This window comes from Canis lupus, chromosome 38 (assembly GCF_048164855.1).
Source record: "Canis lupus baileyi chromosome 38, mCanLup2.hap1, whole genome shotgun sequence".
In the NCBI taxonomy this organism is placed as follows: Eukaryota; Metazoa; Chordata; class Mammalia; order Carnivora; family Canidae; genus Canis; species Canis lupus.
In genome coordinates, this window is record NC_132875.1 from 3,490,656 (window position 1) to 3,508,792 (window position 18,137).

Below are 18,137 nucleotides of genomic sequence, written 5' to 3' on the forward strand. Positions count from 1 at the left end.
TTTTTTTTTTTTTTTTTTCCCTTTTGGCAGAGACTAACCGTTGAAGTGAATGGGGACCAGAGAAAGCAAAACTTGTTAAACCAGATGCTTCTTGGAAATGGGACTCAAAGTTCCAGGGTTTTCCTTGCGCCTCTGTAAACACGATGCTGATCCTGCCACGCTCATGCCTTCCATTGTGTGTTCCCATCCAGAGCAACGCAACAGCTTCTCCAGGGAGTATTCGGGTATCATCGCTGTTGGATCTTTTTATTAAGGAGGACCGCGGGGCTGTGCAGAAGGCGTGATGTGATGGGCACAGAATGGCAGGTTTGGGAGTTGCAGCTGCCTGGCTGTAGGTCAGCCGTGTTAATAATTGCTAGCTCTGCTGTGTGAACCATCCTGCAAAGTTCTGAACTCTGTGGATGACCTTGTTCTATGAGCAAGTGGTGCTCTGGGGACCGATCGGTGGCTCTTTAGTTTTCTTTTTCAGAGTTTTCCCCCAAAGCGCAGAGGAGACGATTTTATTTTTTAAAGGTTTGTCTCTCCCACACTTTAAGAGGAGTGTTTCTTATGCATCTGACCGGTACTCGCTTCCCAAACATGCTAACCGGGAGCCTACATATGTCAGGGATTCTGGTTCTTTATCCGTTGGGTCACTTCATCTCAGCTGAGCCAACTGTTCGGATGGCTCAAGTGAGGACCACTTTCTCAGCAATCTGGGGATCCTCTCTTTACCTTTTGAAAGGGAAAACCGTGGCACGCAGCCTTCCAGGGATCGTGAACATAAGTAACTGGAAAACTCAGAGAAACTGAGGTGGGGGGGGGGGGGGAGGAAAATGAAGAGGCAAAAGAAAAAGCAATGTTGAGCCAAGTCTTTGGATTTAGAATAAAAGGGTCTTTAATTCAGGGAGCTCTGGAAAGGCAGGTGGACTGAGGCATGTTAAACCTATTTCTATAAAATTTTTTTCCTTAGTTTTCTGAGTTCCTAGTTGTGTGTTTTTTTTAATTCCCTCTGTGGGAACTTATTTTATTTTTTTAATTTTTAAAATTTATTTTATTTTATTTTATTTATGAGCAATAGAGAGGGAGAGACACAGGCAGAGGGGCTGCCTGCATGAAGCAGGCTGCATGCAGGGAGCCCGACATGGGACTCGATCCTGGGTCTCTGGGATCACACCCCGAGCTGCAGGCGGCACTAAACTGCTGCACCACCGGGGCTGCCCCTGAGTTCCTATTTGATAGGAGATTTGACCCTGCCTGCATGAAGCAGGCTGCATGCAGGGAGCCCGACATGGGACTCGATCCTGGGTCTCTGGGATCACACCCCAAGCTGCAGGCGGCACTAAACTGCTGCACCACCGGGGCTGCCCCTGAGTTCCTATTTGATAGGAGATTTGACCCTGGTGGGTAGATGAGGTTTGTAGGAGGATGGTGTTTTAATCCACTTGGGCTGCAGACCAATTCACCACAACAGAAAACCCCAAACAACAGAAATGTATTTTCTTACAGTTCTGGAGGCTGGAGATCCAGCTACGTACCACCAAGGGTTGGTTTCTGGCGAGGCCTCTTCTCCTGGCTTGTGGACAGCCGCCTCCTTCCTCTGTCCTCACCTGCTCTTTTCTCTGTGTGTCCTTAGTGTCTCATCCTCTTCTAAGGACGCCAACCCTATTGGATTGAACTCCACCCTTATAACCTTGCTTAACTTGAATCACCTCCCTGAAGGTCCTGTCTCCAAATATAACTTTGTAGTTTAGGGCTTCGACGTGTGAATTTTGGGGGTGGGAGGACCCAGTTCAGTCCCTAACAGATAGAAAGACCTTATAATTTCAGAGTCAGCCAACTGGTCTCGTCACGTTTTTATAAAGTTTACTGGCCCACTCGTGTATGGGTTGTCCGCGGCTGCTTTTGCACTCTAGGGGCAGAGCCGAGTGCTTGTGATGGTCTGTCCTGCAAAATCCTAAGATATTTGCTGTCTGGCCTTGTAAAAGTTGGCCAACCCCTGAGTTTGCTGAGCCTAGTTCTAATTAAGAGGAGGGATTATCAGGTTTTGTGTCCATGATTTCTTTTTATTGACGTACAAGTAAGCATTGTTTGTTGTTTACAAAGGAACTAGGATAGGAAAGGGGAGTGGAAATTGCCCCGTGGCTCACAGGTCATGCCAAGTGGCTGGTCCACATCAGGGTGGCTGTAAAAGGTAGGGGTGGTTGGAAGACACTGCTGTGTGACCCTGGGAAATCCGCTTTACGTCTCTGCGTGAGCCTTGACTTCTTCTCTGTAAGATGGAACATGAGGCGACCTGTCGCCCAACCTGCATGCCTGGATCCAGTGCAACAAAGCCAGGAGAGCATCTTCTAAATGGTAGGAGGACTGTATAAATAGAAAGGATTTAACCAGGACCTATTCAAGCTGTTGCAGCTGCTGTAGATACGTGCCTTGTAAAACTCCCCTATTATTTAGAGACTGAGAAATATTTGGATGGTGGTAATGTGCTGCTCTGGGAAAAGCAGTCTCCAGTAGGATTTTTATCACATAATTAGAGGCTGTGTTAAATGTGCTGGTGAAAAAGGAGCTGCTGTGTGCTGCCGCCCGTGTTAACGTGGAGCAGGGATCTGCATCTCTTCCCTGAGGAAGCGTTCCTGCTTCGTTTCCCTTTTGGGGTGCTGGTTCTGGCCAGCGGAAACTCGGGGAGGCCCCAGACATGGTGCCAGCGCCACACCGGCCTGGGGGACCCTTGTCGAACTACCGGACACACACTGGACACCTCTGCTTTGCAGAGCGAGGTGCTGGTCAGCCAGCTGGTGTGTACAAGCCCTGACGCCGGTGGGGGTGGGTGGGGGGCAGCCGGAAAGCCAGGGGACAGTCAGGTAGGGAAGACCCCAGGTTAAGGGAGGGGACCAGCAGAGCTGTTCAAGGCCTTTCTTGGTCGCCTTCTCTGCTGATCTCTCTGTTCCTTCCCTCACTCGGTTTCCTCCTCCTAGGAACGGCAATCCTGTGTGCTTTGCGGGGTTGCGGTGAGGACTGAATGGGAGCCTGAAGACCACGTTAAGCAGAGGACTTGGCACGGAGCAAACGCTCATTAAATGGTAGTTCTTGTTTTTATCGCCATTTCCTAATTATTTCGTATTCATCAAGTCCACATCCTGTTCCAGGAGCTGTGGAATAGAGATAAAGACACGTAGGTTTGGAGGCCTGGGTGGCGCAGCGGTTGAGCATCTGCTCTGGGCTCAGGGCGTGATCCTGGGGACCCGGGATTGAGTCCTGCATCTGGTTTCCTGCAGGGAGCCTGCTTCTCCCTCTGCCTGTGTCTCTGCCTCTCTCTCTGTGTCTCTCATGAATAAATAAATAAAATCTTAAAAAAAAAAAAAAAAAAAAAAAAGACACATAAGTTCCCGGCCCTGTAGCTGACTGCACTGTGGGAGAACCAGAGGTCAGCGTGCTTCATGTGTGTCCCTTAGGCACGCACTTCTCAGGGCGAGGCTACTGCTGCCCCTTATTCACCTGCCACGGCGCCCTGGGCCTGCCCGCCCCGACCCCCCTGCCCTCCACGACCAACCTGGGGACCCGTCTTCTTCCCGATGGATGTCGGCCTACAGTTGTCCTACGTTTTCCAGAATCCTGAAGCACTTACACACCCAATTTAACTTTGGCTTGCACCACACCTTGTAGTTTACAGTTGTTTTGCGTCTCGCCGTGAGAGAAGAGACTTGTCTTCTTCATCTTCAGTTCCTGCGTGCTATAACCTAACACGTGCACATGCTCAACAAATACGGAATTGGAAGGATTCTGTTGAGCATCTACTTCAGGGTTTCTTTCTTTCTTTTTTATTTTTTTAATTTTAATTTTAAATTTTTTTTATTTTTTTATTTTTTTATTTTTTTTATTTTTTACTTCAGGTTTCTTAACGTCAGTGCTGCTGTCGTTTCCTACCAGATAATTCTTTGGTGTGGGGGCTGTCTCATGCGCAGATGTTTGGCGGCATCCTTGACCTCTGTCCTCCGTGTACCAGTAGCACGCTCCAGTTGTGACAACTGAAAATGTGTCCAGATGCTGCAAAATGTCCCCTGAAGGGCAGCATCACTCCTTGTTGAGAATCGCTGATTTGCCACGTTCTGGGCATGGCATGTCCCTTGTCCCTCGGTCAGGTTATAAATACCTTCGGGGAGGATTTCCATTATTTCTACGATGCCTGGATACCGATGATAGAGTAAATGTCTAATAAATGTGTTTACTTGAGCCACTCAGCTCATTTTCCTGGTTGTACCACCTTCAGCTGAGGCTGGGGAAGGAAGGAAACTCTGAGGCCATTATTCATCATTGTCAGTTAGCATGTTTTAAATAAATACTCAGAATTCCTGGATTTCATTGTGTTTTCCTCGCCGACTCCGGGGTCTGGAGTGCCTTAACTTCAGAATGCCAGCTCTGCGAGGGGCCGAACAAATCCCATGTCCTGGTTCTGATTTACTTTGAAAAAACACTGATCAGGTGAGTAGGCTTATGGGTGCATTTTTTTTTCTCCTCTGGGGTCTCACTTTTGGCCTTACAAACTCCATGAGTACAAGATGGACCTCACTTTGTTTAGAAGGGTTTCCAGTAGGATTTGCTGTGTCCCTCTAAGTGTGGACATGAATATGGGGCCTAAGTGTGTCCCAGGGCCTCAGTTTGATCCCCAGAGAGTAGGGCAGTCGTGAGGATGGCTCACAGTTCTGTTGGGAAAACAAGGAGTATATCCTAGAACTCAGTGCAAGGAGACCTGGGAATAAGGGAGCTCACATCTAACCTGGCTGTGAGGACTGGACCTCTCTGGGTCCTCTTCTGGACCTTCTTCTGCAGCTTCTCCCCTCTGAGTCTAGGGTCGCCCTTCAAGGGACAAGAAGTTAAATGACCTTTGCCATCCCTTCCGCCTCTGACCATCGTGTGAGCTAAACTTGATCCTGAGGCCCACTTCTTTTGTACGCACGGAAGAGAAACCGATGAGAGGGTTGGGCCAGGGTCTTGCTAGCCATCTTCAGCTTCTGGGAAGACTGTCATGAAGCTAAGAGCAGAACCTGGTGTGGTAGGAAGGCACATTTGGCTCAGGAGAATTCCCTCGCCGTCAGAGTTGCTGGAATGTGAAGGGCGCTCATCCCGGGTGCTATTCTTGCCCAGGCCGATCCTGGTGTTTGAGAGATCAAGGTATCAAATCCATAACTAGATGGGGTGACTCGAAGTCCTTTCTGACCCTGTGCTTTAGAAAAAATTATATATAGTTAATTTTCCTTGTATCTTGAGATCCTTGGGAAGGGGAAGAAAGAGGTGGGCACAGCTGCCGGCCGGACTGATTTCTTGCTGGGGGACAGGTATTCAAATGACGGCTCTGATGAGCAGAGAACCTTGCTGTCATTACATGTAAAAAACTTTTGGGTGTGAAGTGGGCTGACGTGTTGGGGCGCAGAGAGGCATGGGTGTAAATCTGAGGTTTTACTGGCTCTGAGGCCCGGGCTTGTCCTTCTTGGGCCAGTGACTGGCCCCACAGCTGTCCTGCCCGGCTGAGCAGTAAGCAGAAGCCACGTTGTCTCCCCTGCAGCCTCTGTCTGTCTGTCTGCACAGCTCTGAATCCGCTGTTGGCTGTGACTGAGAACCAAAATTAATCCACCTTCTCTGGAAATTTTTGTTTGGGGCCTGTGACTGTCACATCACTGAGCTCTCTGAGGCCGGCGTCTCTCTCTCTCTGATGTCCTTGCTTTCCAGGAGAGCGTTTTTGTCGAGCTCCAGAGAGCACCTGTTCCGCTCTGTAATTGGATGTATTTATGCCACTGTAATCACCTCCAGGTAGTCGCCTGCTGAGGCCCCAGCTGGGGCTCCTCTCGGTGCCCCGTCCTGGCCTTCCTAACCGTGCTTCCTGACCTGTGGATGGGAGGCCAGTGTTCTCTGGGAAGGTAGGAAAACAGTGATGTACCCACATTGTTCTGTGACGTTGCCTTCTGCTTCCCATGGACTGCTATTACTTCTTCTTTTTTTTTCTAAGATTTTATTTAGGGTGCGTGGGTGACGCGTCTGCCTTCAGCTCAGGTCATGAGTCCAGGGTCCTAGGATTGAGTCCTGCATAGGGTTTCCTGCTCAGTGGGGAGCCTGTTTCCCCATCTGTCCCTCCCTCTTGCGCTGGTGCTCTTTCTCTCTCTCAATTTTATTTATTTATATTTTTTTAAGATTTTTTTTAAAGATTTTATTTATTCATGAGAGACAGAGAGAGAGAGAGAGAGAGAGAGAGAGAGAGAGAGAGACACAGGCAGAGGGAGAAGCAGGCTCCACGCAGGGAGCCCGACGTGGGACTCAATCCTGGGTCTCCAGGATCACGCCCTGGGCTGAAGGCAGCGCTAAACCACTGAGCCACCCGGGCTGCCCTCAAATGAATTTTAAAAACCTTAAATATTTATTTGAGAGAGCAGACAGAGAAAGCGGGGTAGTTTGGGGTGGGGGGTGGACAGAGGCACCCACGGTGGGCTGGTGTGAGGACAGGCTTCGGGGGTACCGGGACGAGCTGGGCCTGAAGCGGCTGTGCTGTCCCCAGGCCTGGGAAGGCCCGGGTGTCCCGCCGCTTGCGGGGAGCCGGTGGCTCCGCTGCTGTGCCCTGTTTTCCCGCCTCCCCTTGTGCCGAGCAGACCTCGATGCAGAGGTGAAGAGTCCCAGCTGGTCCCCGTGGGCTGGGAAGTGAGGGCGACCGGCATGTGCGGTTGGGGAGAGCCCGCAGGCCGCTCAGGTCTTCCCGTCGGGGTCTGCGGAGGCCTCTCGGCGTGGTTGCGGCCGGTGGCCTTGTCCCCGCGCCCACGTGGCCTTTCCTCTGCCCGTGCTCAAGGGGGAGCCCCCCCACTTCTCCTGTCCAGCCGTCTGTCCTGTCAGATCAGGACCCTTCCCTTAGGGCTTCAGCTGAGCATAATTTCCCCTTAAAAGGTCCATTTCCAAATACAGTCGCGTTGGCCGGTGGGGCCGTCAGTGCGGGACGTGGGGACAGTCCCTTTCACAGCACTTAACCGCTGGTGACTCCTCCCACTGCAGAAAACCGGGGGACAGCGAGCGCTCAGGCGTGAGCCGGGTGGCAGCGGGGCAGCAGGTGCGGTGGCCTGTCCCCTCGCTCCAGGACTCCTGCCTCTTTTGTCCCTCAGGTCGTTTCCGAGGGAGCCGCTTCCCGGGGACACTGTGCAGTGGGGGGAGGTTTTGCCCGTTTTGTTGAGTCCCCCCCCATCCCCCCACCTTGCTCTCTCGGGGGCCCTTCACACTTGACGGGACAGGGGTGGGGGGGGAGCTCATGTGGGAAGGTGGCCCGTGACATTCGGAGGACTGGGGGCCGCGGGTGTCAGCAGGTGCTCTGTGGGGCCCCCCCCTCGTAGGTAGACGCCGCACAGAGCAGGAGCCAGGCGGCCTGCCCTGCCCTCGCGGAGCCGAGTCGGGCCCTGCCTTCCTCCTGCCGGGACCTCTGAGTGCGACTGGGGCTCGGGCAGGCGGTGGGCACGCTCTGGGCGTCCTGCCGCCCCAGCCTGGCAGTAGGGGTACCTCTGGTGGTTGGCTGGTGGAGGAGGAAGGAAAGGGCGTCTGGTGCGGAGGGTTGTAGGGGGAGCCCAAGCAGGTGTGCAAAAGCTGGAGGACGATGGTGAAACCGTGCCCTTCCCTGAAGCAGGACCAGGTCAGGATCCACCTGTGCAGAAAGGCCAAGGAGAGGTGGGTGGCATGGAGAGTAGTGTACGGGATGACTGTCCCATTGGATGGCCCTCTGCCCTTGGCTGCCCCCTGAAACTTTGCTGCTTCCTTAAAAGCTGCTTTTTTTGAAAAAAAAAAAAAATGAAAATTTTAAGTAAAAGTTGTATCTGTTAAAGGTTTATAACAGGGATATACACAGTGAAGTGATGACTAGAGTTGAGCTCATTAATACGTCCTCTCCTCACATCATTACCTTTTTTTTTTTTTTTTGGTGTGATGAGAGCACTTGAAATCTATTTTCAGCCAATTTCCAGAATTCCGTACAGAATTGACTCTAGTTCTCATTCTTTGTGTTAGAGCGGTACTTGGGCCAGAGCATGTAACTGCAGCTCTGTCCTTCTGACCCAGCGTCTCCCCATTGCCCCCATCTCTCTGCCCCCCCCCCCCCCCGCCAATAACCATACCACTGTCTGCTTCTGTGTATTAGGCTATTTAAGATTCTACATGGAAGTGAGATTATGGAGGGTTTTTTGGTCTGGTTTATTTCCCTTAGCTTAATGTCCTGTTGTTGCAAGTAGCAGAGTCCCGTTTCTTGAAGCCGAGTGATGGTTCATGGTGTCTACGCATACACACCACTTTCTTGGCGACACTTAGGCCATTTCTATATATCGCGTATCGTGAATAATGCTGCAGTGAAGATGGGAGCACAGCTGTCTCTGGGAGGTACTTATTTCGTGTCCTCCGGGTATACAGCCAGACGTGGAATAGCTGGACCATATGGTGGTTCCAGTTGCACTTTTTTGAGGAGCCTCCATACTGTTTTCCAGAGTGGCTGCCCCAATTTATATTCCCACCAACAGTGTATGGGGGTTCCCCTTTCTCCACATCCTCGCCGACACTTCTGTTTTGTTGATTTTAGTTACCCGAGCAGGTATGAAATGAGGTCTTCTTATGGTTTTGAATTTTATGTTTTATTTTTTTTTTAAGATTTTATTTATTCATCACACACACTCACACACACACACACACGCAGAGACACAGGCAGAGAGAGAAGCAGGCCCCATGCAGGGAGCCCGATGTGGGATTCGATCCTGGGTCTCCAGAATCATGCCTTGAGCCAAAGGCAGATGCTAAACCACTGAGCCACCCAGGCTGCCCCTTATTTTTAATTTTTTAAGAACATGGGTGGGGAGAGAGAATCTTAAGCAAGCTCCAGCTCTTCAGCAGGAGCCTAATGCAGGGCTCGATCTCATGACCCTGAGATCATAACCTGAGCCGAAGTCTAGAAGAGTGCGACGTTTGAGCCACTCAGGCGCCCCTTGAATTTTATTTGATGACTAGTGATGCTGAGTACCTTTTCCTGTACCCATTAGCCATTTGTGTGTCGTCTTTGGAGAACTGTCTATTCAGGCCCTTGCCCATTTTTTAATTGGGTTGGGTTTTTTGTTTGTTTTCTGTTGAGTTGTAGGGAGTTCCTCAGACATTTTATACATTAACTCCTTATCACATATGTGGTTTGCAAATATTTTCTCCCAACTGTAGGTTGCCTTTTCCCTTTGTTGATAGTTTCCTCTGCTGTGTTGATGCTTTTAAATTGTTATAGTTCTCCTTTATTTTTGCTTTTGTTGCCTAAGCTTTTGGTGTCCTATAAAAAAAAAAAATCATTGTGAAGGCCAATGTCAAATATTTTTTACCCTCATGTTTTCTTCTAGGAGTTTTATGGTTCGGGGTCTTATTTTAAGTCTTCCATCCATTTTCTGTTGACTTTTATGGGTTAAGATATGGATCCAATTTTATTTTTATTTTTATTTTTTTTTGCAAGTGGATATCCAGTTTTCCTAAAACCATTTATTGAAGAGTCTACCCTTTCTGTATTGTGGGTGCTCTTGTTGCATATGTGGTCATATGCGTGGCTTATTTCTGGGCTTTCTACTGGCTTCCATTGGTCTGTGGTTTCTCTTTATGCCAGTACCATGCTGTCTTCTGGTTACTGTAACTATGTGATATAGTTTTTTTTTTTTTTTTTTTTAAATTCATGAGAGGCACAGAGGAGGAGGCAGAGGGAGAAGCAGGCTCCATGCAGGGAGCCTTATGTGGGACTCGATCCTGGGACTGTGGGATCATGCCCCCAGCCAAAGGCAAATGCTTAACCCCTGAGCCACCCAGGTGCCCCTATGGTATAGTTTCAAATCAAGTAGAGTGATGCCTCTAGCTTTGTTCTTCTCAAGATTGCTCTCCCCACTTGTGGTTCCAGATGAATCTCCGAATAGTTTTTCCTGCGTCTGTCCATGTCTGGTTCCTGAACTCTCCAGGGAGTACTCGGGCAGCACAGTGGGTAGTGTTGACAAGCCCAGCGGTACGTGTCAGTGTCAGTTACCCGACCAGCCTGGAGACTGTCCCTTCCAAGTCTACTCTGTGACTCCTCTGATCTCGAGTGACAAGCTCCGATTCTTGCTCGGCGAAACCATTTCTGACTCTCCTAGATCGTATGGGTGGAGTGGGGAGTTGTTTTTAGGGCAGGGTTAGGTGTAGAGGGCCCCTGGCCGGCCGGGGTGGGGGTGGGGTGGGGTGTGGGGATCAGGGCGAGGCAAGCTGCCCATGCCTACTTCCCCAACTTGGAGGAACCTAGGGTGCAGTTAGGGGAGTCCCGAGTAACCTGAGAACACTGGCATGTTTCCTTAGGAAGGACCTGAGCTTGCGATCCTGGCCCCTTGTGCTCCGTTCCTCACACATTTAAATAGCGCGCACCTCTCCTCCTTAGCACTAGCTGGAATAACCTACTGCATTTCCTGTCTCAGAGCCTCTCCTTATCTAATAATTAGCTCCTTTGTCTTGCCCCTTTAATCTAGTGGTAGTTGCACAGGGAGCTGCCTGCCTAGGAATTTTTGCATTAAGGGAGCAGACTCTCCCACTGATCCCGTGCAGGCGTTTCTGCTGACAGGTTGATGTGCCCGAGCCCTTGAATCCGACCAACGGCGACCTTTCACCTTCATCTGGGTCCTGTGCTCTGGGGAAAGAGGGCTGGGCCCATCCCCCATCTCCCCCCTTCCCGTCCTGACTTTTGAGTGGAGTTGACATTCGATTGCCCAATCCGCAGTCATACTCGACTAATTGGATTGTTTTTAAATTCTCCTCTGGACGAATTATGGGCTTTCTTGACTTCAGTCGGGCTGCCTGGAGTCCAGCCCAGCCCGGGCAGGTGCCGTGCCAGCTTCCCCTGGCGTGTGTCTGTGCCAGCGTACTTTGCCATTGACCCTGAGCTCTCCCGTGGAAACACCGAGCCTGGGGCTCTGCTGCGGGCACTGCCACTCCTGGAGCTCTCAAAGGCCGCCTTTGTCCCGCGGAATGCCTGTCGCAGTGAAGCCTGATAAATGGCCAGCTCGCTTCTCCTGGAAATTGCAACGCACAGAACCTTTTGCCCGCGAGAATTCTAGTAACTTTCCTCGTCTCTTCCCGCCGTCTTTTTCTTTCTTTTCTTTTTAAAGATTTTATTTATTTATTCATGAGAGACAGAGGGGCAGAGACACAGGCAGAGGGAGGAGCAGGCTCCATGCAGGGAGCCCGACGTGGGACTTGATTCCGCGTCCCCAGGGTCAGGCCCTGGCTGAAGGCGGTGCTGAGCCGCTGAGCCCCCCCCCCCCCCCCCCCCCCCCCGGGTGCCCTCCCGCCGTCTTTATTCAAGCCTATTTAATGAATAACTATTTAAGAACCGCCCCCCCCCCCCCCCCCCGCTCTGTGCCCAACGTTGGGGGGAAGGATGGAGAAGTCAGTGGTCCTCGCTCTCTTGAGCTCCTCGGTGGACGCAGAACCCGTGCACGGGGAACCACGAAGGGGAACATAAAACGGGATTCCAGGAAACGCGGCGTGTGCAGTGGCCTTGCCTGGGGGTCTTAGGGCCCAGAGCTTTCTTTGCCCGTGGCTTCCAGAGAGACCCTTTTATTTCGGTTCTTTTAACGCTCCTTTGTTCGTTGGAGAACCACCTGTCGGGGCTTCCTCTGCGCCAGGCGCTGTGCTAGTCGCCGGCGACCCGGAGTCGGGTCTGTAAGAGTCGGGTCTGTAACACGCGGCTCTCAGCTCACCAGCTAGTGGGAGAGGAAGCTGTGGAGGGAAGGGACCCCGGGGGACACGCGTCCTCGGGCAGGGCCAGCTAGGCCGCCGTGGGAGGCCCAGGATGGAAGAGCTCGTTGGCTTGGAGGCTGGATTCTCACCTTGGTCATTGGTCTTCGGGTTCGAAGGGACCGTGGGTGTTTGTCTCGTCCTCCACCCTTCAAACGGCTGCTTCACCTTTGCTGCTGAACTGCCCATCTCTGATTTTTTTTTTTTTAAATATCCTTTTCTAGCCACTTTGTGTTCCTTTGCCTTTCCTCTTACATATTTGTGACTCTGTCGTTCCCGAAGCACCTCGTAGAGCTATGGAGCTGCTATTTGCCTTAATTTTCTGTCTGAAATTACCCACTCTTTTGTTACACAAACAATAGCTGACACCATGTGGGAGTTCCATCTGTATGCTTAAATTTGTTTATTAGCCCTCTATTCCTCTATTTCTCTTGCCCCTTATGGTCGCCTTCGATCACAACTTTACCAGTGTTATTTTTGAATCTTAAGCTTTTTTTTTGAGGGGAAAAAAAAACCACTTTTTTTCCCTGGAGGCCACATCAGTGAGTGGAGCAGCAAAAATAGAACAACTCTGGGGAGCCTGGCTGGCTCGGTCGGTGGAGCATGCGCCTCTTGATCTCAGGGTCATGAGTTCAAGCCCCACGTTGGGCATGGAGCCTACTTAAAGAAATAATAAAATTAAAAACAAACAGTGCAAAAATAGAACAACTTTCATGTAAGAAAAAAAAAACACACACAAAACCAAAAAACACTCCTCTGGCTCTGCCCCTAGCACCACAGTGAGGCTTTTTTGCTGCTTTTCACGGAAGCTTCTCCAAGTGTTTCTGAGCACCCACCCAAGCCCTGGGGCCCAGCGAGTCCTAGGAGGTGCCCTGCTAGGGCCCTGGGACCAGAGTCGGGCCACTCAGCAGTCCGGGCCCTGTGCTGGATGACGCTGCCTGGCTGTGCTGCTCTGGGGATGCCCTGGCTGTGCTCCCCACTGAAGTGCTGAGACCTTTACTGGCAGCCTGCACCGCCCTGGGCCGCTGTTTCTCTGTGGCTCCCTGAGGTCCTGCTGTTTGTGATTTTTCTCCTAAGATGCAAACATGGGTCCAGGATGCTAGGCCATGGGACGGAGTGACGGGCACTGCGTTATGCTTAGAATTGCCCTATGCCCTGGCCTGAACCCTGCTGCTGGCTCGAGTATTTCTGAGCACCGCTGGGAGGTGCCTCCGGGGTCCCGAAGAGCACTTGACCTCCCCAAGATACACACTCTTCCAGCGGGTCCTTCGTGTATCATGCAGACGGCCTTCCAGCAGAAGGGCCCCGAGGTCCTCTACTCGTGCCCCCAGAGGCCTGAGTCCCCAAGTGTACCTTAGGCTCAGGCCGTGCCCGTCACAATAATAATAAAATAATATAAGTCCCTTACGTAAAATTTGGAAACAGGAGAACTAGCTCATGATCTCAGCAGCCTTGTTTTGTTCATCATTAGCTCTTCCTCCTGCACATATTCTTCACACAATTAAACTCGGGGTGTTCCTTGGCCACCCTCGGGTCTGGGTCCGGGTCTGAGCTTCTGCTGCACTGTCTCCCTGTCCTCGCTCTTCCGACTCCACTGACACCTATTTCCTCTCCTGTCCCTTCCCGCCCCCATGCTCATCCCGTCACTGGTCACTGGCCTCTCCGGTTTCTGCCTCAGCGGTTGCCCCCTGCCCTGAGCCACCTGAGTCACCTGAGTCCTGCGGAGTATTCATCTTCTCAATGGGAATACTAAAAGTTGACTTATTAACCTCACAACTATGTTTGCAGATGACACGACCAGCCTGTGGTAATTCTGAGTACTATGTACTCATAGTACATAGTAAATGTAAACAAAAATTTGTAAATGTAAACAAAAATTATATTTAGAAGGAGAAGTGTAAGAGTTGTAAGAATATTATTAGAACATCGGTCCCGGAACCAGGCAGCCTGGGTTCAAATCTTGGCACGGCTGTAATTAGCCGAGTGACTTGGGGCGAGTTTCTTAGCTTCTCTGTGCCTCGGTTTCCTCCACTGTAAAATGTGAAGGCCGAATAACAGTACTTTATATGTTTGTGTTTACAGTAGGATTAAATGAGTGAAAATTAGGTAGCAGGTTTATGGGATGGCGTGGCACATTGTCGGGTATTACTGTGGGTGCTGTTCTTATTTATAGAGACGCTGCTATCATCGAACCTTCCTCCAACCGGGTAGGGAAGGGGCCCCAAATGGGTGACCTTACTGTGTGATGAGTGTTAAGCTGATATTTCTACGTGTCATCTCCTTTATCTTTTAAAAGATTATTTATTTGAGAGACAGAGTGCAAAGCCCAGGGAGGGAGAGGGACAAGTCGAGTCCCACTGAGCGCAGAGCATGGCGTGGGGTTCAATCTCACCCCAAGATCATGATCTGAGCCGAAATCAAGAGTCAGATGCTCAACCGACTGAGCCCAGGCGCCCCATGTCACCTCCTTTAGAGGAGGCCTAGCCTGGGGAGGGACCTAGCAAGAGTCGGATCCTTCGGTCTGCTCCCAAATCAGTGTTCTTTTTCACTATACGGGGCCACTCCGCATTTGGGTCCTGACGCATCTGTTGTTGGTCGCCCACCACCGGTGTGTGCAAATGAGCGTGGAGTCCCAATTACTGTTGGTGTTGCGGGGCACAGCACACGTGCATGGCCGGCCCACAGGTGCCAGAGCATAGGGCGGGAGCTCTGTGTTAACCCTGTGGAGGTAAGTAAGCCCGCGTGCGTACCTCTTCTCCTCTTTTCTGGACATTTCTCTAATTTGGTCAGCAACAGCTTTTATTTTTTTAAGATTGATTCATTCATTCATTCATTCATTCATTCATTCATTCATGATAGAGAGAGAGAGAGAGAGGCAGAGACACACGAGGAGGGAGAAGCAGGCTCCATGCCAGGAGCCCGACGCAGGACTCGATCCCGGGTCTCCAGGATCGTGCCCTGGGCTGAAGGCGGCGCTAAACCGCTGAGCCCCCCAGGGATCCCCAGCGTCAGCTTTTACATGGGTTTTGGCTGCTCTGCTGCTTGGTCTGTGACAGGTGACGGCATCGCGCCAGCCACTTGGGGCCGTGGCCGCTTCCTCCCAGAGGTGACGATCATGCCGTATGGGTCGGGCATCTCACGTAGTCTCCTGTATGTCTCACAAATGACCATGAGGGAGGCAGCGTCATCCCCTTTGTTAGAGATGAGTTGCGGACAGTTGTGGAGTAACTTGCTCACCGTATCACGGTCAACTTGGGATCAGAACTGGGGTCTCCGTGTCTCTGGAGGCCCCACCTTCGTGCCCATCAGAGCAGTTCTGCTTTTGACTGACCTGAAATGTGAGCTTCCAGAGAAGGTTCTACTTGAAGCTGTTTTGAGACTTTAAATTTTGCAAACCACTGGGAAGGGAGCCTGGTGACCTGAGGTCTCTCACTGCAGGTTGAGGTGAAGTCACTTGTCCCTACAGAGCCCCTGTTTGTCCTGAGTCTGTGCAGGTGGGCTGCGGTGCCGGCCCCCAAACGTCAGGCTGGGGAAGAAGCTACCACGATGACAGGGCTCTTTGCTCGCTGACCCGTCACAAATCAAGCCTCTCTGGGTTTGCTCGGAGCCATCACAGGAAGGTTCCAGAATGGTGACAGATGTGACTGTCGCTCTCCCTCCCACCACCACCCGGGGCCAGGTCCTGCGGGTATCATCCTGCAGATCTTGAGAGAGTGTCTTCAGGGCTGATGAAGGGCCTGCGGGTCTCCGGGGCCACGATCGCGCAGGGTGGGCAGGTGGCACTAGAACACATCCAACACCAGTTTGCGTCGCTGAACGGCCCCGACTCCAGCCTCCCGCTGTGCCTGGAGCCCAACCCGTGGGCAGCAGCCGCCCATGGGGGGTCACTCTCAGGTGCTTCCTCTGCTGGAGGACAGTTGAAGCTCTGGGTGCGGGGTGGGCGGGGGGGGGGTGTTCTGTGCTGCTTCTGCAAACAGTTGGGTATTTTTCTCCCTTGCCCTGCAAGGCTTGATGGCACCAAAGCCGCTGTCGATGGCCTGGCTTTTAGATCGTCTTAGGTAGTTTTTGGATCATCTTAGGACATCCCCCAAGGGCCCAGGGGAGGGCCTGCGGGGTAGCAGCAGCTCCGTGGGCAAGCGCGGCGTCATGCAGAGCTTAATGGGAGCAGAGGCTGGGATTCAGTTACACCTGCAAATGGGGTGTGACTCGTCTACCAGCTGTGTCGCTGAGCAAGCTCCTGAACCTTCCAGCCCTGCCTCTGCTTATAGGATGGGACGAGAACGTTCACCTCCTTGCGTCGCAGGGACAGATGACAAAGTATATTCGGAGGCTCCCCCAGCACCTGGCTCATGAAGGCGCTCAGTAATATTAGCTGTTAGAAGAGGCTGTCCCCAGGGACGTGGGCAGTCAGACTTAAACCCCAGAGTCCTTTAAGTCTTGGGTGTAGGTTCTTGTTTTCATCTTCCTTCCATCTCATGGGCCCCAGGAATCTGGTCCTTCTGCCTCTTTCAAAATAGTCGCTCCCCACTGCCTGTTCTTTACCTGCGCGCTCCGGGTCAGGGTCCTGGCTCTTCCTTCATGCTTGAGCCTCTTCCTTTCCTCTTGTACCTGAACTAAATGGATCCTTTTCTTATTGGATTTCTTATTGATTGAAGAGTTTATTTATTCATGAGAGGCAGAGACACGGGCAGAGGGAGAAGCAGGCTCCCTGTGGGGACCCTGATGTGGACTCGATCCCAGGACCCCGGGGTCACACCCTGAGCCAAAGGCAGGCACTCAACCTCTGAGCCACCCAGGTGCCCCACTTTTCCTTTTTAAAGGATTGCAGTTGCTGGTCTCATGAAACAGGGTGCAATGTTGATTGATCCAAAGAGCTCCTGAAGACCCCGTCCACCTCCAGAGTGGCCTGGGGCCCCCGGGGGCGGCACCGAGATCCCAGACAGCGGGCCTGAGAACAGCCAGCGTCTAGGAGGACGTTTCTCCCGTGTGGATAATCGCGTTAGGTTTTCCCCTTTATTCTGTGATTCACTGGGTTTGCTATTATGACGGTGCCGCTCAAGGGACAGATTGGTGGCCAGGAAAACCTGTGGCCTGCGTCCTTACCTTTAGGAGGCAGCTTTTGTGTGCTGTGTCCCTGGGGGAGAGGAAGCATCGACCCCGGACCATAGTGGCCGCTCTCCCCGTGTGCGTGTGAGCGGGTGACCGGATGCTGCGGGCACTGGGAGCTTGGGTCCGGCTGGAGTCGGGGGATCGGCTGTGCGGCCCGACGTGGGGCCCGGTGGTGGCTGCTGCAGCCAGGAGGCCTCTCGACGGGGGCGCCGGGCCGGTGGAGGGCGGATGGAGCACGGTGAGCCTAGGTGCCAGGCCGCGCTGACGCAGGTGCACCTGCCACAAGTTAATTTTCTCACTTGTAAAATGGAGAAGTTGTGACCCAGACCTGGGAGGCTGCTGCGGCTTTTCTAGGGCCCGTGGTTGATTCCTGGGTTTCAAAGGACCTCCGGGTTGCCCTGGTCGTGGTTTCGCGTTCCGGCTCTAAATTCTCCCTCTTAGGTTTTGCCTGGTGAGGTCGCCAGTCCTGCCCCGTGGCCTGGTGCCGAGGGCCCGCGGTCGTGTTACACGTGGGTGTTTATGTGCGTCCCTATCGCATGTGCCTGGAATCTTTGGGCCAAATGTGGGGGAGGAGGAAGGTGAGATGATTCACCGCTTCAGTATGTGTATCAGATAATGAGGCTTATTATCCAGAAGCTGGTGACTACGGCTCAGAGCTCTGTTCCGGGAAAAACCAAACCAAACCCTTTATTTTTTTTTAGTATTATTATTTTTAAAGATTTTATTTGTGTGTGTCTCTCATGAGTAAATAAAGAAGTGGGGGCAGAGGGAGAAGCAGGCTCCGTGCAGGGAGCCCGATGTGAGACTCGATCCCAGGTCTCCAGGATCACGCCCTGGGCCGAAGGCAGGCGCTAAACCTCTGAGCTACCCCAGGGATCCCTAAACCAAACCCTTTAAACGCTGCTTTCGAGGTGATGTGGTGTTCACCTGTTCCGGAGTCCACATGGAAGACCTGCTGGAATGTCTGTCCTTTTCAACTTACAACTAGAATTTCTTGATGAAGCAAATAGATTCCAATTGTTGAGAAGAGAATGAAATCAAAAAAATTTTTTTTCCTTTTTTAAACAATTTTATTTATTTAAGAAAGCAAGAGAGAAGAGAGTACATGAGCAAGAGGAAGGGGCAGAGGGAGAGGGAGAAGCAGACTCCCCACTAAGCAGGGAGCCCCATGTGGTGCTCAGTCCCAGGACCCCAGGACCATGACCTGAGCTGAAAGCAGGTGCTTCACCGACTGAGCCACCCAGGCGCCCCCTGAGGTCATA

At 51.9% G+C, this 18,137-nt stretch overlaps 1 protein-coding gene and 2 long non-coding RNA genes across 16 annotated transcripts in view; 2 read left to right on the forward strand and 1 right to left on the reverse strand.

Moving 5' to 3' along the window:
• The window catches only part of NOS1AP (nitric oxide synthase 1 adaptor protein), a 277,804-nt gene that overhangs the window by 120,826 nt on the left and 138,841 nt on the right, over window positions 1–18,137 (forward strand). The gene's annotated exons all lie outside the window — the stretch shown is intronic.
• Window positions 1–18,137, reverse strand: part of LOC140626668 (uncharacterized) — a 39,210-nt gene that overhangs the window by 7,645 nt on the left and 13,428 nt on the right. The window lies entirely within an intron of this gene.
• On the forward strand, window positions 16–4,430 carry LOC140626669 (uncharacterized). The gene is made up of 4 exons (XR_012025720.1): window positions 16–224; window positions 2,259–2,337; window positions 2,958–3,062; window positions 3,873–4,430. It is a non-coding gene; the product is annotated as an uncharacterized lncRNA (long non-coding RNA).